The sequence below is a fragment of the Quercus suber genome, unplaced genomic scaffold (assembly GCF_002906115.3).
Source record: "Quercus suber isolate HL8 unplaced genomic scaffold, Cork oak 2.0 scaffold_610, whole genome shotgun sequence".
Taxonomy (NCBI): domain Eukaryota; kingdom Viridiplantae; phylum Streptophyta; class Magnoliopsida; order Fagales; family Fagaceae; genus Quercus; species Quercus suber.
In genome coordinates this window covers 405914-430911 of record NW_027070053.1, presented here as the reverse complement: position 1 = coordinate 430911, position 24998 = coordinate 405914, and the positions used below count along the sequence as shown (strand labels likewise).

The window sequence follows — 24998 nt, the reverse complement described above, 5'->3', positions numbered from 1 at the left end:
GATGTTATGCATTTGCCAACTATTGAACACATCCACAAACGAATAGATGATTTGAATTTGAATTTAATTTTTATGAACAGGTTGTGAGTGAGTTTGCATTGCCATTGGAGCCTAATACAATACACCATCATCAAAATTCAAGAAGATTAAACTCTATTTACAAAAGCAAAAGACTTCTTTATCACAGCTACTAGCAGTTTGTCTTTTGATGAGGATTTCACAATTCGTAGTTGGTTTTTGTTAAATATTGGTATGTTACTTTTATAAAACCGTTCACATCATGTTATCAAGTTTTGATATTTATTCTTTGTTAGGACTGTGTTATTTTAAACATTATCGTTTTGAAATTTATTCTCGCTAGGTCAATTTTTTTTTTTTTTTTTTTTTTTTTTTCTACTATAGGATTGCAATGATTAATGAGATTGAATATCTTACTTAATTACAAAGTAACAATGGTGCAATACCAATGTTGTCTCCTACTTAATGTTGGCTGTTTGTCTTATTTTTAATCCTTACTCTTTTTTTGGTCTCTTTTTTAGGGTCACATATCAACAATTTTGTTGGATTGCATATTAGACATATTAAATGAATTCGGGTGAAAGACTTTACAAAAGTATTGTATGATTCAAGGCTCATATAAAGTGGTAGTTGGTTGTTTAAGAACTTTTTTTTTAATAATTAATTAATTAAATAAATAATAAATTATCCTACCTATGTCTATTTTTATCAATTTGTGTAATTCTACGTTAGATTCAATTTACTGTTTTTTGGAATGGTAATGTACATATCATTATTAATTGAAACTCCTACAATTTAACTTTATTTTTCTTAATCACATCTCTTCTATATGAAATTAATTATCCCTAACAATTGTTGTGCCTTTCACTACAACTTCTTTTCATTTTTTACAAGAAAATTCATTTTCAATATTAAAAGATAATATTGCTCACGTGCGAGCCTTTCCCATAAAAAATATCTAAAACTATTTATTTATTTTATTTATTATTGTAAGAATGTTTGGCCCAATAGAATATATTGGGCCGAGGCCTAGTCCAAGGACACCTCATAGGTTGAGGATGGATAAACATGTGATAGAGGTTAACACTAATAAATAAAGGAAGGGATTTAGGCGTGATGTTTTAGGGAGGTGATCCGAGGAGGAATGCAAAAAAAAAAAAAAAAAATCTAGCCCAAGAATAAGGGAGACCTTATCGTGATTGTAGAAGATAGAATTTTCACAGTAGTTTATAGTGGAAAGTTTGTATTCTGTAGTGGGATTGTAGGTAATCAGTGGGAGGAGTTTTTATTTTGAAGTGGGAAGTTGAAGACATGAAGGAAGGAAGTTATTCAAAAGTAGTTTTTGTTTTGTAGATAGTGTTTTACGAGGGAGTTAAAGAAGCATTTTTACTAAGTTTTGCTCTTACTTAAACATAGACTGTAGGGGTATTTTGGGAAAAAAAATCCGGTCCAAACTGGGGAAGCCCCTTAAATAGTAGTATAAATAAATAAATAGTTTTAAATATTTTTTCATGGTAAAGGCTCGCACGTGAGCAATATTATCTTTTAATTTTAAAAATGAATTCTCTTGTAAAAAATGAAAAGAAGTTGTGTGAAATGCACAACAATTGTTAGGGATAATTAATTTCATATGGAAGAGATGTGAATGAGAAAAATAAAGTTAAACTATAGGAGTTTCAATTAATAATGATATGTACATTACCATTCCAAAAAACAGTAAATTGAATCCAATGTAGAATTACGCAAATTGATAAATATAGATGTAGGTAGGATAATTTATTTATTTATTTATTTTACAAAAAAAGTTCTTAAACAACCAACTACCACTTTATATGAGCCTTGAATCATACAGTACTTTTGTAAAGTCTTTCACCTGAATTCATCTAATATGTCTAGTATGCAAACCAACAAAATTGTTGATATGTGACCCTAAAAATGAGACCCAAAAAAAAAAAAAAAAAAGTAAGGATTAAAAATAAGAAAAACAGCCAACATTAAATAGGAGGAAACATTGGTATTGCACAATTGTTACTTTATAATTAAGTAAGATATTCAATGTCATTAATCATTGCAATCCTTTAGTAGTTAAAAAAAAAAAATGACCTACTAAGAATAAATTTCGAAACTTGATAATGTTTAAAATAACACAGTCCTAACAAAGAATAAATATCAAAACTTGATAATATGATGTGAATGCTTTTATAAAAGTAACGTACCAATATTTAACAAAAACCAACTGTGGATTGTGAAATCCTCATCAAAAGACAAACTGCCAGTAGCTGTGATAAAGAAGTCTTTTGCTTTTGTAAATAGAGTTTATTCTTCTTGAATTTTGATGATGGTGTATTGTATTAGACTCCAATGACAATGCAAACTCACTCACAACCTGTTCATAAAAATTAAATTCAAATTCAAATCATCTATTTGTTTGTGGATGTATTCAATAGTTGGCAAATGCGTAACATCAATGGAGAAATGCAAAATCCCCAAATTTATATGAATAAAAATATTAATAACATAAATCCATATAAGAAAGAGCCTAGTTTAAAACATAAATAATACAGTTTCTAAAATGACCATACTAGAGAAATTAAATTTCTTCTGGAATTATTTCAGTTTTTCACTGGCATTGCTTCACATATTATGCACTTTTCTGCCCGCAAAAAAAAAAAAAAGAAAAGAAAAAAAAAAAAGAAGCTATGGTACGAATAAACCTGCCTATGACCATAAAAAAGTCTTAATAAAAAAAGGCAGAATATGATTAGGAAAAAAAAAAAATTAACCCAGGAATAAGGGAGACGTTATCGTGATTGTAGAAGATTGAATTTTCACAGTAGTTTATAGTGGGAAGTTTGTATTTTGTAGTGGGGTTGTTTGTAATTAGTGGAAGGAGTTTTTGTTTTGTAAATAGTGTTTTACGTGAAGTTAAAAAAAACATTTTTACCAAGTTTTGTCTGTACTTAAATGTAGGCTGTAGAGGAATTTTGGGAAAAAAAAATCTGGTTTAAAGAAACCCCTTAAATAGTAGTGTGTGTATATAATTGGGCTTAGAAGCCGTGGTTGCGCTAAGTGGCTTTACTAAATTGCAAAAAAAAAAAAAAAAATTTAAATTTTTAGATTTTTTTTTAAATCTCCTATAATTTCTAAGTTGATAAAAATATTAATTTGATTACAATCCAAATTCTTCACCTAATCCTTATTTATTTATTTATTTATTTGAAGCAATCTAATCCTTATTTTTCAAGTGTAGTGTATTATAAAAAAAGCAGCAACTTTCTTAAGGTAATCCGGTGATACTCAAATACCACTTCATCTAATCCATCTAATCTTATTTTTTAATACACTACACGTTATTTATATCACTATTTAAGAGGTTTTCCTTATTTGGACCGAATTTTTTTTTTGTTCCAAAATACCCCCTATACCCTACGTTTAAGTAGAGGCAAAACTTGGTAAAAATGCATTTTTTAACTCCCATGTAAAACACTACCTACAAAATCGGATCACCCTTATGTTAGTTTTCAAACTCTTCTTCATCATAATTTATACTTGTTTCTTCCTCAGATCCTCTCAATTTTATGTTTATTTTCTCCCTTTCCCTCAACTGCAAGAAAACCCTCACAAATTATGATGAAGGGCCTGGGCCAAGGTGTAAGGCTCTAATATTCCCTCCGACATTTTTCTTAAAAAAAAAAAAAAAGAAAAAAGAAAAAGAAAAACAGAAAAAATTTCTAACTTCTATTCTTCTCTCAAAAAAAAAAAAAAAAAAAAAAATTTTTTTTTTTTTTTTTGGAAAAGTTAATAATTTGCATCCATTATAATTTAGGATTATTACACTTTAATCACAAAAAAATCTAGGGGTGTGATGAAAATTATTTCACCTGCAAATGCATAATACTCATCACACCCCTAGGTTTTTTTGTGATTGAAAAATGTAATAATTCCAAATTATAATGGATTTGCGGGTGAAATAATTTTTCATCAGACCAAACGCAGAGCCTATACACTCTCTCAAATGTAGATCCAAGCTATTTCACACAAAGCTTGCAAGAGCACGACCATGGGAGCCAACATTTTCAATCTCCGACCCAAACTCCATATAAGAGCATTCTCTCTCGGTATCTCTCAATTAATATATGAATAAACTCTTTTCCTATTGTCTTTAATTAGGTTTTTTTTTGGTCAATTTAAGGATTTTGCCTATAATTAGGTTTTTTTTTTTTTTTTTTTTTTTTTTTTTTTTTTTTAAATTTAGGGATTTCAATTCCTAACCCCTTTTTCTCTCTATTCTTTTTTGTTGAAGTCAGGGAACCACTCATAGAAAATCAAATTCTATAGGTTTTGTAAGAAAGTGGAGATGTATTGAAGAGCCTCTCAACCTTCAAAATCTGACAACAATCCTATAGGTTTTGCTTTACCTTTACGTTTTGCTTTATTTTGCTATCTAGGTTTTTTAGCACTTCTGATTTAACTTAGCTTAATCATTTGTTTGATTGAATAATTATTTGGGCACCTAAAATTTTAGCCTTCTTTGTCTCCACTCAGTCCCTTTTTTTTTTTTTTTAATCAAACCTTCTACCACTTCTGTACAAGTTCATGTCTTTTTAATCAAATTTGTCAAATTTGTTTAGAAATTTGTAACTATAAACAAATTTAATTAGGACTCTATAACCATTATCTTCTAAATAGTTTTTGTGATAATGTTTATCCCTTTTTTTAATATATATATTTTCTATGCGCCAAACCAATTCACGACTGTTCAATTTATAATTCCTTGTACATTTGTGTTGTTCCTTCCTTGCAACAGATTTAAGACAACAGATTTCAATGAATACCAAACAGCAACAGATTTAATTCTTTGTACATTCGTTTGCTGTTTTAGGGCAGGTTTCATTCTTAAATTTTGCTCTTCCATTCACTTTTATTTAGATTTAATATTCCTAATTAAATTCTGCTTTTTTATTGCCTTTCTCTTTAGTCTTTTCCTCCATTTGAATCAAGGTTAAAGGTATGGTATTCATTTGCCTCTGTACTAAATTTCTGAATTTTTTTTAGTATAAGGTTAACTATTTGTCTATGTACATCTAATTTCTAAATATTGTAGTGTTCTGTTTACATTTAAAGAACTCATGAAACTCAATTTGAATTGTAACTTATTATGTATAAATAATTTTTTTGAATTTTAAGTAATTAATAATTGCATTGGTATGTTGTTGAGACATACAATCCAAATAAAATTGTAAAAGAGTCGTGAAGGTTGGTTGAATTTTACTCTGATTTAATGATCATGTTGATTATATGTGTGCTTACCTATAAACAATTGCATTGGTGTATCTTCTGGAGTTTGATTTTTACAGACTTAACTTGAATGTTTTAAAGCTAGAACTCGCATGAGCAAATTATATATATATATATATATAGAAATCTTGCTTCCACAATGATGATTGCTACAATATATATATACACACACATAGTGATGACTGCACAAGTATGAATTATATATATACACATATATATTTTTAAATCAAATTTAACCAAAAACCTAGCCACCGTACTCTCTCTACATCAATATAGTACCCATTCTCTTTGAATCTCTGTATATTATGCTTCAATCTCCATATTGCTCAAATCTTAGCACCATTATTTTATTTTTTTGGTATCGTTCTAGGCTTATGGTTATGGGTACTTTTTGGCTATGATATAGCAGGATTTTGTTTGAATTTTAGATATTGTTGTATAAAACAATACTAGGGATTATGACATGTTCTAATTCTACACCTAATATGAAGATCATTGATGGCAAATGTGATAATAACTTTTTTTTTTTTTTTGTAAACCATCCAAACCAATTAGATTATGTCAATTTTGTCTTGCAGAAATGAGAGAGGGAGTAAAGTGTCAACTCAATCAAAATGATCAAAGGATCAAATGTCTTGATGAGAAACATAAATGTCATGACTATAGAGTAAGTCTTTTTTTTTTTTTTTTTTTTTAAAAAAAAGAGTTTATTTACAATACATGCGCTTTTTATTTTTTATTTTTTTGATAAGCCAATACATGCACTTATATTATATGAACTTACACTGTAACATTGGAAAATTTGAATAGAGGAAATGAAATAAAGCTTACACTTTGGGGATTAGTTGTAAATCAAATTGAGGAGAACTTCTTTACTGAAAATCCAGGCCCTTTTATCATAATAGCTACATATTTGACTATATCCTTGAAGACAAAAACCATCTTCTGAACTACACGAGAAATCATCCAATTTTTTGAAATACAAAGTATTTTGGCTGAATTTTTATGTAAGCATCCATTTAAGAAGTTGTATAACTGGTTGGAAACTCAGATTTAGTTTGTGATTTTCTATTTGATTATTTAATGCCTTGTAGATTTTATAATTTTGAATTTGGTTGGAAATTTTTATTATTATCTAAATCAAATCAAGTACTGTTTTATAGCTTTTAAATTGCATCTTTAATAGCTTTGGACTCTTACTGTGTTAGTCTTGACTATTTCATTTGACTTGAATTGTCTTTTGCATTGCTTTAAATACAAATTTCGTATTTGTAGAACCAATTTTGTAGTCAACGTATGATCTCTGAGTTAATTACAGTTTAATTGGACTGTAGTGAAAATTGGAGTTCTTATAAAATAAAAAGAATAGAAGAAGAAAAACATTTTGAATTGGACTATGCTGAAAAAATGGATCAGAAATGAGAGATGGACTAGGGGTGCAAGGTGGTTTGAAACTGAAAATAGGATTTTCATACAGTGACCAGCTTTGCTATTATGATTATCATTTTTTATGTAGTTGAATAATTGAGTGGCAAAAAGATCACACTCCTCTTGAAATTCAAATAAGGGTATGTATGTTATGGAAATATTCTTAGATAAGCACATATTCCTATGATTACACTATATGGCAGATACATTACAAGGCTTTTGTTTTTGAACTATTGATCACTATGTGTGATAGATCTCTCTATTGAATTGGCTTTTACATATAATTTCATTCTTCTAATTTGATGCACAATTTAAAGAGTCTATGTGCAAAAAGTGCCTAAGACCATCTATCAAGTTACATATTAGATGAAAAAGATGAATAGTTTCATTTTTATTGTTTGCTTTATTATTATTACTATTATAAGTTCCTCTCAATGCAAAGTTAGCATTGGATTTTGTGGTTGGGAGAGTGGAAAAGAAGACTAGCTAATTGGAAGCATGGTAGACTAAAGGAGTATATTCCATCTCATTCTTTATTGTGATGTCTTTGTGATTTTCTTTCAAAGCAAAGTTGGTAATATCATATTAAATTTGGTACTTTTCTGTAGAGTTTTTTGATCTGTTAGATAGAGAGGTTTTTCTATGCTTTTGTTGTTGGATTTTGGATTTTAAGTTTTCAGTCTTGAAATTCAATCTCAAAGTAAGCAAAAATAGAAATACATGTTTGATATACCTACAACTGTTTTTGTTGTCTCTTTGGGTTTTTGTTATAATATGTAACATTGGTTACACATTTTTGGATTGGATATTAGCTATAGGATGTTAATTATAATGACAAAATTTTGTATAACCTTATACACATTCTTATGTAGTGACCACGTGGCACTTCTCAAAGCTTTTGAAGGATAGAAGGATACAAACCGCAATCAAAAGAGTCCTTTCACCTTGCAAATGACAAAGGATATAAGAATGCAATTTGTAGATCTATTTAGCATTGGCTTTGTAAACAAATCAATGAGTGCTAATGTAAGTTCTTTAAGATTTTCAAATTTTAAGGCATTTGATTTGCTAAAATCTTATAGTTACTAAAAACTTTCTCGTGCATTGCACGGGTTAGCGACTAGTTATAAGAACAAGCTAACTATGTATGCAAAGCCATATCTTTGTGGTGCTTTATAAACCTGTTTCTCTCTACCTCTAGCAATTGAATAAGGCTCTTCTTATTATTATTGTAGATCAATATCATCATCACCCTTATCACTAGGTGAACTATTCTCGTCAAACTCCACCTCGCCAGTTAATTTCTCCTATGAACTATCATCATATGTCCCTGCTTCATTCTGTTTCAACATAAAGATTTAATCAAATATGACATCTTTGCTACTCACCATTTTCTTTGAGATTAGATCTCAAAGCCTATGGCCTTTTAAAACATTTTTCAAATAATCAACTAGTCTATATTACCAAACTTCTTTTGGAATCTTGAAATCAATGGCTGATGATGGAGATCTATTAATAATGAAGTTTATTGTGTTAAATGTTTCTGCCCAAAACACCTTAGGTAATCCTGCATTCAATCTAATACATTTGGTTCTTTGGCTAAAGTTTTGTTCATTCTCTCTGCAATCTCATTCTACTGTAGAGTTCCTTTAACTGTGAATTGACGAGTACTACCTTCTAATTTAAAAAATCTTATGAATTTTTTATCTCTATACTCTAGGCCATTATCTGTTCTAAGATATTTTCTGCCAGTCTGATTTTCAACATGTGCTTTCCACTATTTAAATATGCCAAACACATTAGACTTATGCTTCATAAAATAAATTCATACATTGAGTAGTCATCAATGAAACTAACAAAGTTATGAGTACTGATATGAGAAGAAACTAAAATTAGACCCCAAACATTAGAATGAATGTAGTTGTATGAAACAGAGACTTTGCAGCAGAATATTAACAATTGGTTTTTTTGGCTTACCTCTCTTGTCCTAAACCAATGATCACAGAAGAGCTTCTAAATTGTTCTATATTTGTAGATATCATATTTTGTCTGCCATTGATTTGCGTGTCGAACCCTTAAAAATCCAAAAATATTAATTTTTCACCATAGGACTATGGAAACATCTAGATGGACATAGCACAACCCATTCGAGCATCGGAGCAAGGAAGTCAATACCGTACCGGAGGCTGTACCGGTTTGATCAGCGATACGATATATTTCAGATACCAGTCAATACCGGTGTACCGTTTCGAGTTTACTACTATTTTATATATTTAATATATATACACACACAAAATCTCTATTTACCATAAAACATTATTTTAATTGTTCATTACATATAAAGAAAAAAAAAACATAATATAAAAAACAAAAACTTGATTGCTCATTCCATTCAAAGAAAACAAATAATACAAATAATTAAGTTAACACAAATTACATAGATCATCTACTATATTTAAAAAATAATATATATGTATTAATAAGTTTAAAAGTATATATATTATTTGTATATTTATAAATTTACTTATTTGGTAAAAGTTAATTTGTTAAAAAGTTAAACTATTTAAGCTTACAAGTTNCAAAAAAAAAAAAAAAAAAAAAAAATTATAACTCAATAACCTCAAATCTACTGTAGCTGGCCTTAACCAAATCAGGTACGTCCTCTTTATTTTCACTATAAATTCAAACTGTCTGTTTGATTCCAATTTTGCTGTCTCCATTCGTATTTTGTAATTTCTCATTCTTATTCGGATCTTCTATATATGTTCAGCAGTAGATCTTAGATCTGAATTTATTTAATCCTTCTTGATTATATTTCTATTTGTGTTTTGCAGTGAGAATTAGAAAAACGGATTCATCAACCTCAACATTCGCTATCTCAGGCAATATATATTGAATAAATTATTACTGTAAACGGTTTCTTATGATGGTTTGTTTGATTGTGGTATTGTTAATCATTATTTTTTCTAAATTTAGAATCCAAAAAAGAAAAAAACTTTACTTACAAAAATAAAAGTTTAGTTCTAATTGTTTCGATTCTATAAGTATGTCAATGTACATTGCACTTTTCTATTTTGTTTTTATAAAGAAGTCAACGACAGTCTAATTATTTGTACTCCGGGTCTTCTTCAATTTTTTATTTCCTTATGATTATCCGCATTTTTTTTCTATGCATTTATAGGTTAAAGCTTAGTCATTGCTTTTTTTTTTTTCTAATGCAATATTACTGTGAATTTGTTTAATTACTACACAAACTGTGCAATTTGGATAAGTATCAAATTGTGTAAAAAAAATACAAATTGTGCAATTTGGATAAGTATCACGTATTAATTAATTACATTGCACTTAACTCTATTTCAAAGCATAATATATATATATATATATATATATATATGCAAAGGAGAGTGATTGACCATTATATAAAACCGTATTACTAATATATTTGTGAAAAAGAAAAAAAAAAAAAAAAAAGCCTCTGATTGGATCATTGGGTTTTAGTGTGGACAAGTTTTTTTGTGCTAGAAAATAGGCAAAAGAGGCTACCTCTCCCATTCTCCCTACTCCATAATCAACTAGAAACAAGTTTTTTGAAGCACAAGGTACAAAAACCACGTGCGGTGCAGGGTATAAGCAGCTGAAACTTGAAACATGTTTATTTATGGGGCAGCTTTTCTTTATTTATTTTTTCAATTTTCTATTTCCTAAGCGGAAAGAGTACTAATCAAGTTACAAGGTGCCAAGGTTTTTTGTCTTAGTTGTTTTTTGTCCTATGTATTCTATTAATGAAATAATTGTTTTGTTATTAGCGATAATTGTTCCATTTTTCTCTATCTCATCTCTTCCATATAAAATTATCCCTAACAATTGTTGAGCCTTTTTACTACAACTTCTTTTCATTTTTTTCAAGGAAAAACATTTTTTTTTTATATAAATTAAATGATATTATTGGTGATTAAGTACCTGCTAATGTTGATGGCCTTTCTTATAATTTTTTCTTTTAAGAATTAAATATAACTTCACAACTCCCATTTTTTTTTTTTTTTTAATTGCATATATTAGTGCCTAGGTTTTATTGACTTTGTCATATGTATTCTCTTAACGTAATAATCGTTTTGTTATTAGCGATAATTGTTCCATTTTTCTCAATCTCATCTCTTCCATATGAAATTATCTTTAATAATTGTTATTCCTTTTTACTACAACTTTTTTTCATTTTTTTTAAAGAAAATATAGTTTTTTTTAAAAAAAATTAAATGATATTATTGGTGATTAAGTACCTGCTAATGTTGACTGCCTTTCTTATAATTTTTTCTTCTAAGTGTTAACATGTATTATATTGTGGGCTTTAGGCCCAGTTAGTTTTCTTATATAGCGCACATATTTACTTGTATTACACACATATGCCTTCTATATAAAGGCACCCATGTATATACTTTGATCATAAAATACAATACAATTGATTTTAGTATTTCTAACAAGGTATTAGAGCCACTGCTCTGAACTTTCAGCAATCTTGTCTTTATTGGTGTTACTCCATTCTCAATATGTTTTCCGCCGTTACTACAGTTGCCGTAACCTTTTGCACTGAACCTCAGACATCTTCCAGCTGTTGTCTTTGGGTTCCCGACCTATAGCCACTGTCGTTAAGGAGTCTTACACCGCACAGATCATTGCAGGTGTCATCACCGCCATCAATATTGCTCCAATTTCACTTCTCGAGGTATCACTCAGATCGTCTTGCGCCGATCTACACGTTGGTGGAAGCCTCGCAGCCATCGGAGCCTTTGCGAGCTCTCACGTGTCGCCTAAAGATTCTACGTCAAGGCTCATGCGCCACACGTGCCCCACCGCCATCATCAAGTCTAGGCTGACGTCACCCATGACATCATCAGAGCCACGTCAGCCCTAGCTTACGTCAGCATCCAATCATCTATTGACGTCAGCGCCACATCATCGTACTGACATCATCTCCGTTGATCGTTGACTTGAGGGACTGTTGACTTTGATTGTTAACTTTGATCGGGCCATTGACTTGATCGTTGACTTTTCCCCCAGGGTTGACTTTTTGTAGTCCAGGTTTCCTTACCTAGTTTTTCGCGTAGATTTTATTTTTGTAGTCTGTTTTTGCAATTGATGAGAAACATAAATGTCATGACTATAGAGTAAGTCTTTTTTTTTTTTTTTTTTTTTAAAAAAAAGAGTTTATTTACAATACATGCGCTTTTTATTTTTTATTTTTTTGATAAGCCAATACATGCACTTATATTATATGAACTTACACTGTAACATTGGAAAATTTGAATAGAGGAAATGAAATAAAGCTTACACTTTGGGGATTAGTTGTAAATCAAATTGAGGAGAACTTCTTTACTGAAAATCCAGGCCCTTTTATCATAATAGCTACATATTTGACTATATCCTTGAAGACAAAAACCATCTTCTGAACTACACGAGAAATCATCCAATTTTTTGAAATACAAAGTATTTTGGCTGAATTTTTATGTAAGCATCCATTTAAGAAGTTGTATAACTGGTTGGAAACTCAGATTTAGTTTGTGATTTTCTATTTGATTATTTAATGCCTTGTAGATTTTATAATTTTGAATTTGGTTGGAAATTTTTATTATTATCTAAATCAAATCAAGTACTGTTTTATAGCTTTTAAATTGCATCTTTAATAGCTTTGGACTCTTACTGTGTTAGTCTTGACTATTTCATTTGACTTGAATTGTCTTTTGCATTGCTTTAAATACAAATTTCGTATTTGTAGAACCAATTTTGTAGTCAACGTATGATCTCTGAGTTAATTACAGTTTAATTGGACTGTAGTGAAAATTGGAGTTCTTATAAAATAAAAAGAATAGAAGAAGAAAAACATTTTGAATTGGACTATGCTGAAAAAATGGATCAGAAATGAGAGATGGACTAGGGGTGCAAGGTGGTTTGAAACTGAAAATAGGATTTTCATACAGTGACCAGCTTTGCTATTATGATTATCATTTTTTATGTAGTTGAATAATTGAGTGGCAAAAAGATCACACTCCTCTTGAAATTCAAATAAGGGTATGTATGTTATGGAAATATTCTTAGATAAGCACATATTCCTATGATTACACTATATGGCAGATACATTACAAGGCTTTTGTTTTTGAACTATTGATCACTATGTGTGATAGATCTCTCTATTGAATTGGCTTTTACATATAATTTCATTCTTCTAATTTGATGCACAATTTAAAGAGTCTATGTGCAAAAAGTGCCTAAGACCATCTATCAAGTTACATATTAGATGAAAAAGATGAATAGTTTCATTTTTATTGTTTGCTTTATTATTATTACTATTATAAGTTCCTCTCAATGCAAAGTTAGCATTGGATTTTGTGGTTGGGAGAGTGGAAAAGAAGACTAGCTAATTGGAAGCATGGTAGACTAAAGGAGTATATTCCATCTCATTCTTTATTGTGATGTCTTTGTGATTTTCTTTCAAAGCAAAGTTGGTAATATCATATTAAATTTGGTACTTTTCTGTAGAGTTTTTTGATCTGTTAGATAGAGAGGTTTTTCTATGCTTTTGTTGTTGGATTTTGGATTTTAAGTTTTCAGTCTTGAAATTCAATCTCAAAGTAAGCAAAAATAGAAATACATGTTTGATATACCTACAACTGTTTTTGTTGTCTCTTTGGGTTTTTGTTATAATATGTAACATTGGTTACACATTTTTGGATTGGATATTAGCTATAGGATGTTAATTATAATGACAAAATTTTGTATAACCTTATACACATTCTTATGTAGTGACCACGTGGCACTTCTCAAAGCTTTTGAAGGATAGAAGGATACAAACCGCAATCAAAAGAGTCCTTTCACCTTGCAAATGACAAAGGATATAAGAATGCAATTTGTAGATCTATTTAGCATTGGCTTTGTAAACAAATCAATGAGTGCTAATGTAAGTTCTTTAAGATTTTCAAATTTTAAGGCATTTGATTTGCTAAAATCTTATAGTTACTAAAAACTTTCTCGTGCATTGCACGGGTTAGCGACTAGTTATAAGAACAAGCTAACTATGTATGCAAAGCCATATCTTTGTGGTGCTTTATAAACCTGTTTCTCTCTACCTCTAGCAATTGAATAAGGCTCTTCTTATTATTATTGTAGATCAATATCATCATCACCCTTATCACTAGGTGAACTATTCTCGTCAAACTCCACCTCGCCAGTTAATTTCTCCTATGAACTATCATCATATGTCCCTGCTTCATTCTGTTTCAACATAAAGATTTAATCAAATATGACATCTTTGCTACTCACCATTTTCTTTGAGATTAGATCTCAAAGCCTATGGCCTTTTAAAACATTTTTCAAATAATCAACTAGTCTATATTACCAAACTTCTTTTGGAATCTTGAAATCAATGGCTGATGATGGAGATCTATTAATAATGAAGTTTATTGTGTTAAATGTTTCTGCCCAAAACACCTTAGGTAATCCTGCATTCAATCTAATACATTTGGTTCTTTGGCTAAAGTTTTGTTCATTCTCTCTGCAATCTCATTCTACTGTAGAGTTCCTTTAACTGTGAATTGACGAGTACTACCTTCTAATTTAAAAAATCTTATGAATTTTTTATCTCTATACTCTAGGCCATTATCTGTTCTAAGATATTTTCTGCCAGTCTGATTTTCAACATGTGCTTTCCACTATTTAAATATGCCAAACACATTAGACTTATGCTTCATAAAATAAATTCATACATTGAGTAGTCATCAATGAAACTAACAAAGTTATGAGTACTGATATGAGAAGAAACTAAAATTAGACCCCAAACATTAGAATGAATGTAGTTGTATGAAACAGAGACTTTGCAGCAGAATATTAACAATTGGTTTTTTTGGCTTACCTCTCTTGTCCTAAACCAATGATCACAGAAGAGCTTCTAAATTGTTCTATATTTGTAGATATCATATTTTGTCTGCCATTGATTTGCGTGTCGAACCCTTAAAAATCCAAAAATATTAATTTTTCACCATAGGACTATGGAAACATCTAGATGGACATAGCACAACCCATTCGAGCATCGGAGCAAGGAAGTCAATACCGTACCGGAGGCTGTACCGGTTTGATCAGCGATACGATATATTTCAGATACCAGTCAATACCGGTGTACCGTTTCGAGTTTACTACTATTTTATATATTTAATATATATACACACACAAAATCTCTATTTACCATAAAACATTATTTTAATTGTTCATTACATATAAAGAAAAAAAAAACATAATATAAAAAACAAAAACTTGATTGCTCATTCCATTCAAAGAAAACAAATAATACAAATAATTAAGTTAACACAAATTACATAGATCATCTACTATATTTAAAAAATAATATATATGTATTAATAAGTTTAAAAGTATATATATTATTTGTATATTTATAAATTTACTTATTTGGTAAAAGTTAATTTGTTAAAAAGTTAAACTATTTAAGCTTACAAGTTTATTAAAAAAAAAAAAGACCAAAAGAAAGAAAATCAAAAGGTTTAGATGAGATAAATAGGTAATAAGTGGGATGGGTTTGGTAGAATCAAATAAAATAATTAAAAAAAAATTGTTGGTGATAAAGCCAAAGAACCCGAAAGCTAATGTGAGTTTCTATACTTCAGTTTTCACATTCTCCAAGCATTTTTTGTCAGTTTTTTGCTCTACCACAATTTATTTTTCCTCAACTGTCTTGTCTAGTCAACTTTATCTTTTTGTTCATTTACTTACTTCTTATTACTCTCTCATTTCTCTTTAATTCTCATCCACACATTTTCAAATTGAATCTTGTCTTAAGATTCACTGCACAATAGCCCACGTTCTCCTTCAGTACTTCTCTCTCACAGATCTTTTTTTTTTTGGGTAAAATCTCCCTCCCTCACAAATCTGCTTCTCTCATTCTCCCTCTAGTCTCTCACGCGTACTTTTCTCATCAAAAGATTTAAAACTAACCCATAATCCCACTAAGATCTATTTCTCTTTTTCCCTCACAAATCAGTTTCTCTCTCGCAAGTTCCTTCTCCTCACTCAAATGTTGCACCGGCTGGTTTGGCCACATTGTGCTTGAGCTACACTGCCACTACCGTGCCTCCTTCTCTCTTTCTATCTCTTTTTTTTTTTTTTTTTTTTTTTTCAAGTTGCAGAGGAATTACATTCCGGGCTTCCGTGCCTCCTTCTCTCTTTCTATCTCTTTTTTTTTTTTTTTTTTTTTTTCAAGTTGCAGAGGAATTACATTCCGGGCTTAAACGCATTTTTCGGCCGGAAGAACCGAAATTCGCTGGAAAGGCCGGTACAAACCGGAATAGTCCGGTTTTTAAAACGAAACGAAATAAGGGTCTACAGGTACCAGATTGTTCACTGGTATGAAAAATTCCGGCTATACCGGCCGGTACGAAACGGTATTGACTTCCTTGCATCGGAGCACTTAAAGTGCCATTTTAGGTCAAAATGACCTTAGTCAACCCTGCATTGACCAAAAGTCAAAACTGGTCAAAATCACTCAAAAATCACATTTTTCATGTTTTTACATCAAACCTAAGCTATTCAACGATTTTTGTCAAATTTGACCAACTTTGACCTGGTTTGACCTAGAATTGACTCCCAAGGGCCCAAAAACCCTAATTTTGATCCAACTGTCATAACTAGTTGAAGCCAGCGCCATTGTGAAGATTATTGACTTTCCTTTCCAAAGACTATTCATGGGTCAAAATTAGAGTTAAAATGGTTAAGATATCTTGAAAATCGTGTCGGGCGCGTCATCTCATTTCTTAAGGCCATAACTTTTGATCCGACTGTTGTAATTTTATTTTCTTTAGTGTTTTGGAAACTAGACATTTATAGCTTTCCAGGGACACCAAGACCAGCTCAATTGGAGTCTGAGAAGGCATTCAAATATGTGTTCAAAGTTGAACCAATGAAAAGGATAGGGTTGCTGACGTCAGCATTAGCCCCAACGCACCCTAAAGGGCCGCCAGAGCTGGCTAGTGGCCCCAAAGGGTGTGCTGGCAGCTAAAGAGTCAGATTTTTAGTATCAAACCCCTTTGACCCCTTGAAGCTAAAAAAAAAAAAAAAAATACAAATTTTGGGCATTTCTTGGAGCTATTCTAAGCAGATTCTCTCTCTCTATCTCTCTATCTCTCTCTCTCTTTCTCTCTCTCTCTCCAAAACACACACAAAAACCTTTGATTCTTTACTTTTCTCCAACAATCAAGAGGTAGTATTCTTGATTTCATCTTCCTCTCCTTGGTTTTAGAACCTTGGATTTGAGGTTTATGGGTGTAGAAGTAGCTTTTTAGCTACTATCTATACCCATTTATTTTCCTAGTATCTATCTTGCGTTATCTTGCTTCTTAGCATGTTTCATAGCTTTCTTAGCATGATGGCTTGTTTTATAACATGTTTTATTGCTTTGATGTTGTTGGCCTAGCCTTCTTGGGCTAGGATATGCCTAAATTTCTTCTTTGTGCTTAGATCCATATGTCTATGTGTTTTTTGCCATATTTATGTTTAGATCTACATGTTTGGATATTATGCCTAGTGTTTGGCTATGTCTTTATATCTCTCACCTATGCCTTTTTCTTGTGCTTTGGCTATTGGGTAGGATGTGGATCTAGATCTTGTGGTTTAGGCTCATATCCATAAACCTAGGCCTACAATAAAAGGGTTTGGATTATTGCCTTTATGCATGTCTATGCTTTGTTTGCCCTTGTCTATGCAATCGCTTTAGATCCATGCTTGTTTGCTTAGATCTAGGCTTTTTGCCATGTTCTTATTTGTTTTCCCTTGGTGGGTTTATGCTTATTGGTCTTTAGGGCCACTTGCTTTCGTTTGGTTGCAACCATGATCGAGAGTACATCTTTGTGCTGTTTGGCTTGCTTGCCACTTGCCTTCCTCTCCTTTGCATAGCTTTGCATGTTAGAGTTTCTCTTGTTAGCCCCTCTATGTGGCTTATAACATGTTCACCCTTCCCTTTTATGTGATAACATGCTTTGCTTCCTTTGTGCTCACTTTGCTTGCTTTGCACCATCTTGTTTGGCTTTCTTTGCTTGGTTTGCATTCTTGCATCTCTGTGCTCAATTTGCTTGCTTTGTGCCATCTTGTTTGGCTTTCTTTGCTTTATTTGCATTCTTGCATCTTTTCCTATATGTTCATGCATGTGTCTTTATGTGCTTGTTTGTGTCATCAAGCTTAGTTCCCACACATAATCTCATGGGGGTTCATACACGTCTTTTGTACGAGAGATCCCGAGTCCCTTTTAGGAACTTTGCTTTATGGCACATGTGTCATTTGTACTCCAATATAATGGAACTATAGACCTCAATCCAAACCCACATTTGTCCTTCTAAGACACCCTTTTTTTTTTTTTTTTTTTTTTTTTTTTTATAACAAGCTTGTTTGATAACATTCTTGTCTACCCCTTTGTGTGCTTTCCTATGCCTGCCCCTTTGTGTGCTTTCTTTTCGTTGTTTGTCTTTTCTATGGTTTGTCTGCCGGTTTTGTGTTTCTTTTGTTGTTGCATGTATACACTTGGAGTGAGGGTGCAACTTTCAAGAAGCAAATTAAGAAAAGGGCAAACGCAAGCTAAAAGATGCAAGCTCTAAAAGGGCAATGTTCAATAGATGGAAGGCTTAGCTTCCATAAGTGGTTTCTTTCTCTCTCCTAGCCTCTTTCTTAGAACCTTGTATCTCGACTAGGCTTTCTTTTCCTATACATTGCTTGGGACACATTCCTTGGGTATGGCAATGTTTGATTTATATTTCCTATACCTTGTTGGGCCATACCTTTGGAATGTTGGCGATGTCTGGTTTATTTTCCTACTCTGTATGCTTGCATTGTGCATGATGTATGTATGTGTGTGTGTGTATATATATATATATATATGTTTGTTTATGGGTGATTGTGCACTTGTATGATGGACTCCCATGGTTAGGAGAGTGACCTTCTCGTGATCATGGGTACTCTGGACCTTAGAGTGTGGGTATGCTCTCAAGGCAGTTGCCATAGGTTCATATTCATGTTACATTGTGTGCATGATCATCGTAGTGTGACTGTTGTAATCCATGTCAGCTAGTGACATTGGTTTCCGCGTGTATGCGACACACATCAACATGTTTAATGCTCAAGAGAGCTTCAGCTTCCCTTGGTGTAAACATATTGACACACGCCATATACACAGGCATGAAACCCTGCTGGTGCGCTATAGCGCACCAAACGCAAAACTCTGCTGGACTTTTGCCATGAAAATGGGGTACCTTTGTTTTCGTATTTTCAGAGCAAAAGCTTGGCGAGAATAGTATTTTATGTGCTATGATGCACTAAAGGCAAAATGCTGTTGGATTTCCACCACGAAGATAAGGCAAAAAGTTGCAAGATTTTCATCATGGAAATTTGGCAACAATTCCAAATATGCTAGTAAAGCATTGATCAAGACCACACCCCTTCCAAAATCAAAACTCAAAGCCCAATTCCTTTAAAGCTCCGAAAGCTAATGCCAATAGCTTGTTTTTAATTGTCAATGTCCAAAAATTAAGATTTTAATAAAACAAAGGACTGTCTCTAGATAGACACTGTGGGGTGCCTACCACCTTTCCCACATATAACTAGACTTCTGAACTTAAGAATCAAGATTTTTTACCCGTTTTTGTTAGATTAGGAAAAATGACATTTTTCTTAGCCTAGGATTGGTAATGAAATCAATTAAAGTCAGGTGACCAATCACACCTTAGAAAAAGCCCAATGATTGGTGGTAACTTTGCTTACCTTTAGTAAATATAGGTTACTATTGACTTATTTCAAGTCACACACTAAAGGTCTGTCCTTTTTCACAGCACCTGAGCTTCGAGCCTATATGCATATTCCTTATAGTGCACGTGAGCATCGCCACGGCAGGTGGTCGACCACCATGAGGCATCGACAGATTGGAGACTCCACTAGGGATACTTAGAGAGTTTAACCTTTAGAGCTTTTGATATAATTATAATCTTTGGATATTGGCTTTAAAAAGTATTGAAATTGGCATTAGCTTTCGGGGCTTTCTTTTTGAAAAATGTTTTTACTATATCTTTAGAAAACTATTTTCAAAAGACAAAATTGTTTTTCAAATGGTTTTCAAAAACGGCTTTGAGGTATTTTCGTATGTGTGAAGCTTTCTTGCTTTTGTAAGCATGCTTTACAGCATTCCTTCACATGTGCGAACCTAGGGTAGTAAGATTTATACCTATTGCACTTGTTTGGAAAGTCTTTCCCTTTTCATTTCAAAATGCATAACATCACTCCTCACATTGGGTCAAACCCGGACTCAGCGTTGAAGGCAGATGCTGGATGCATATACCTTAGATAGTTACTAGGTGTCGACTTGTAGGGACTTTTGGGTCCATGGGTGGACAGGAATAGCTGAAAAAGCCCCCTTTGATCCGCTCTATCCCACAACTTCTATGAAGAAAAGGATTAGATGATTGAGGTCCTCCCTTAGATTAGGACCAACTTACCATTTAAGCCATGTCTCTTATAGTCGGCCTAGAGTAAATCGAAACCTGTAAGGATTATGAAGAGCCAAGATGAGTGAATATCCAAGCCTAGGTTAGGATATCCTTGTTAGGATTGCTTTCAAAATAAGTCAAGGGGATAGTGTCCAATTTTCGTTTGTAGGTTCGCCTTTTTTGCTTGCGTTGAAAAAGTTGTGCTCTACTTTAGTTTCATTTTGACCCACTTGTACATCATTTGGGACCTACCCTTAAGGAAAAGCAACTACTTTGCTAGCACATTAGATCATACCCAAACCCTAAGGGTTTCCAACTCTACAAGGGCATGCATGCGTACACTAATGGCTCTGTCATGTAAATATGTATAGATAAAATTGGTGGCAAGTTTCTGGAACTCTGCATCAAGGAGGACATTGCCGAAAGTCCAAGATCTTTCCAAGAAGGCCAGGCCATCAAGAATGAAGCCTCTGCGTTTTGTGAAATTGAAGTTCTTTGCATTTGCCTTAGGGCATTGTAAAGATGGCCTAGTTATGGAGCCTCTATAAAAGCCTAGTCTTGGGGGCATTGTAAAAAGCCAAGTTTTGTAAAAGCCTTCTTTTGATGTAATGAAAAAGAAGGATTCATTCCGCATTTTCGAGCATGATGTGAAAGTTCCAATTACTTGCCAAGCTTATGCGTTAATTCAGCATCACTATAGTAACTCACCATGATAAAAAAAAAAAATAATAATAAAAAAAATAAAAATAAAACCCGACCAACGGTTCAAGCTAATATTTGAAAAAGATAGGTTCATTTTACATAAGCAAGGATCTCATTTTATGTTTCCATTTTGTCAAATTTTCAAATGTTTGCTCATCTTTTCCCCACCCTATTCTTTTTTCTTTCCTGGTTTATAAAGAGAAAAGATTGCTCGAAGGAAACAGTTAAAGTTACCACCACGTCGTGATTCCATCATCACTATGTCTCGTGCTAGAGAGATGTCTACTAGTGATCCTTCAGCTTCCAAAGTGAATGTTGTCGAGTTCATTCAGATGAAAGAACAGATGGCAAAAATGATGTGCATGATGAAACAACCAGTTATAGGAGGAGGGCGTTACTCGTCTATCCCCACTCTAGAAGGCCATGCATCTCAGTCTAAAAATGAGGCATAGCTGCCTCTAAATCTGGATTAGGATAAGACCATGCCACCCATTAATCCACATGGGGGTTAACAAAGAAGTAAATCCTTCTAAGGATAAGGCCTTAGTCAAGTTAAGAGTTAAATGGAAACCCTAATAGAAAAAATGCACATCATGGAGAGTTCAGGCTCCAAAGGAAACGTCAATTTGGACAGTTTGACCAATTTCCCTCAAGTTCTTATACCTCCTAAGTTCAAGTCGCTTGAGTTTGTCAATTATGATGGCACCGAAGACCCATATGCCCATTTGCATATGCTCTACAGAAAGATAGCACCCTATAGGGATAATCAGCCTTTGCTCTGTCAAATTTTTCTTGATAGCTTAACTAGCCGTGCGGCCACATGGTATGCGAGATTGGAAAAGACCTCTAGCTGGAGAGAGATGGCCAATTCCTTTTTGGAATATTATTGGTTTAACACTAAGGTAGCTTCCGGCCATATAGTCCTTTAGAGAGCAGAAAAGAAAAGTAGGGAATTTTTCTGTGAGTATGCCCAGAGGTGGTGTGAGTTGGCCACGCAAATGCTTCCTCCCATGATGGAAGAGGAAATGATTAAGTGGTTCATTGATAACCTTAAGCTTCCATACTACGAGAAGATGATTAGCACTTAAGTCATTCATTTTATGTACCCGATTCCAATTGGGAAGCATATCGACGAAGGTATTAGGAGCAAGAAAATAGTTGATCTTGAGGTTTTGAATTCCATAATAGACCAGCAAGTGAAAAAGGCGACCAACCATAAAGGGAAGGAAGCTGATGTTCACATGAGTGCTAGACCACTTGAAAGGCCAAAGGGCGCTACTTCTGCTTATGCTGCCTTAATTGCCCAGCCTTATCAGCAGTAGGCTCGGCCAGCTTAGTCACCTTACCGAGCATTTAATCAAAAGGGAAGGCCAGAACAGCCCTGTACCTTAGGAGAGAGCTATGAAAGTTTCCTTCGTTGCCAATGCCCATGTCAGAGCTTTATCCTTACTTGTTGGAAAAGAAGTTGGTGGCTCCCCTGTTTATTAGACCAAGGGATGGTCTTCCTTCACCAGGATTTGAATCATTCGAGAAATGCGAACACCATTTTGGGGCCGAAGGGCATACTTTGGAAGAATGCATACCTCTAAGGTTCCAGAGTTAGGACCTCATTGATAAAAAGTTGATACAGTTTGAGAAAACTTCGAGGTCAAATGTTATTACTAATAATCCCTTGCCTCCTCACCCGGAAGGAAATGTGAATGCTATCTCTATAGTGGAAGAGAGGATTCCATATTTCTCATCCATTTTCATTCCCTTGGAAAGCCATGTTGTGGGCTCTAGCCTAGGAAAGACATATTGCTTTGAAGAATATAGGAACCCCAAGATTCGATTGGGAAGTTTCCTTAATCTACAACAGTAGGAATAGGCATGCCTTATTTGAGTGTGGAGTGCTTAGAGCATAGGTTTAAAGTCTAGCCGATCGTGGCATTATCTAGATAGAGAGAGAGAGAGAGGTCGTGCATAGGGGTAATTGCATGGCAACTAGCCTATGCCCTCCAAGATTACAAGCAGGAACCAGCCATAGTGTTATGTCCGTAGGATCAAGAAAAGATTGGGATGAGTACTTGAAAGGTCATGTCTGCGTCTTTGGTCATTATTGAAGAGATAGTGGAACCATCTCTAGATCTGAAAACGTCAGCTCTAAAGGAGGAATAGACTGTATCAGCCATTAAAGGTTTTGCCCCTTTGATTCTATTGTTGCTTGAGATTGCAAAGTCATCTCCAAGATTTTTCCAGAAAGAAACCCATGTCCCACCATTCGAGGTTTTGCTCCTCTAGTTTTGCCAAGGTCTATCCAAGGAATCTTTAGGGCACTCGGCCCAAAGGCTTTAAAGGCCTGTTTACTTGGTCCGGTCATTATCAGTTTGAAAACCTTTTCTTTTGCACCCAATTTGCAAACTTAGGAAGGTTTGATCATTCATATGCCAAAGCCTTTTCCTTACAAGGATGACCATTTGACTTGTTGGAAAAACACATGTTTGTATCTCATACAAAATATATGCAACGGAAAATTAACGGATCTACTTCATTCGCAATTGATAACATGTACTATGTAAATTTTAGAATTTAAGAACAAAAGAGTGTACCTTGGTGTGGTGAAATTCAAAACCAAAGATTAGAAGTACTTGGGAAAACTTTTAATCTTCACTCCAATTCCACTTATGCCCATGGAGTGTGGTCTTTCAATCAGTTTACACGTATGTGTTCAAGGGAGAATAAAAGAGTGGCTTACACTTACACACACACACACACACACACACACAAACACACACACACACACACACACACACCATTTCATACCTTTCAAAATTCTGTATGTTTCTCTCCTTATATATAATTAATTATCTAATTAGGCTAACGTTTTGGTCCATTCCAATTGGGCTTTAATATGTGGCTTAGAGTTAGACCAAAAGGGACAAATAAGACATTAACTCCAATGGGTTTTGGGCTTTTCTGTCAACTTTTAACAAGTTCAAAATTACCATTAATTATATTGAATACCACTATATAAATATAATTGCACTCTAGTCCTTATTAATAAATTATATCCCAAGACTTTATTATACATTCAACCCCTACATTAAAATATTTGTAGTAAAACAAATTTATTAATGTTGACTGCCACTTTGAAGATTACTACACCTTAATCTTTGAGTACCCGGTTTAATCCTCTAAGTTATTCATCATATATTTATGAAATCCAATTTCATAAATATATACTTTAGTAACTTCTTACTAAAGTAGTTAGGCCTAACATTCTAAATAACCAAACCTATTAAACTTATCTCAAGGGAATATTTTATATATCCATTAAGAGATTATGAATTCCATCTTGAGAATATATGTTTCTTTAACATTAAATGTGGTTACCCAACATATTGAGGTCTTGATCGTGACTTTAGATCTCACTCCTGATATATCAAAGTAACCTACACTTCATGATTAGGTTCATTATTCTCTCAGGATTGAGAGTTGATGTAAATAGAAGTTGTGAGATTTATTATTCATTTAATAGTCTTTAGTAGAAGATTAAATCTCACAGTGGTCAAATTCAATATGTTTTAACACTTAAAATATATCAACATATTAACTAAAAGTCTTCACTTCCATGATCAAGACAAATCATCTTAGTTGATATGTTATAATCTTCATAGATGAAATGCCCAATTTCATCACTGACTACGAACTAAAATTCTGAGTTTACAAAGAACTTGTGATTTATAGCTTCTGTGACTAAATCACATACTATGCATCTCATGAACTATATGATAATGTCCAAATATTCATGTTACCATTATTTTAGATAACAGTAAAATAACTTTATTAATCATAACATAATATCAAACATAATGTCATGCATAGCATTATACAATAGGATTTAAAGGGCATATATCTTAACATGGCCTTAATCTCTACTTGTATTGGGAAGAAAGAAGTTTCTTTTAATGTCTCTTCAAGTTTAGCCAGACTCACTAGGAGTGGTCGATGTTATACACTTGAGGAATTAAAGAGGAGAAGGAAGAAGCTTGG

The 24998-nt window shown here is 32.8% G+C and overlaps 2 long non-coding RNA genes across 4 annotated transcripts; both read left to right on the top strand.

Moving 5' to 3' along the window:
* The first annotated feature begins 3893 nt into the window (after positions 1-3893).
* On the top strand, positions 3894-7836 carry LOC136064018 (uncharacterized). Of its 3 annotated transcripts, XR_010625665.1 has the most exons (6): positions 3894-4136; positions 4326-4424; positions 4826-4905; positions 4997-5026; positions 5895-5983; positions 7617-7836. It is a non-coding gene; the product is annotated as an uncharacterized LOC136064018 (long non-coding RNA). The 3 variants fall into 3 exon arrangements; XR_010625664.1 differs by having other exon boundaries at positions 4826-5026; XR_010625666.1 differs by lacking the exon at positions 4997-5026 and having other exon boundaries at positions 3895-4136.
* A 4038-nt stretch (positions 7837-11874) lies between these two features.
* On the top strand, positions 11875-13759 carry LOC136064017 (uncharacterized). Its single transcript, XR_010625663.1, has 2 exons — positions 11875-11906; positions 13540-13759. It is a non-coding gene; the product is annotated as an uncharacterized LOC136064017 (long non-coding RNA).
* The last annotated feature ends 11239 nt before the right edge of the window (positions 13760-24998 follow it).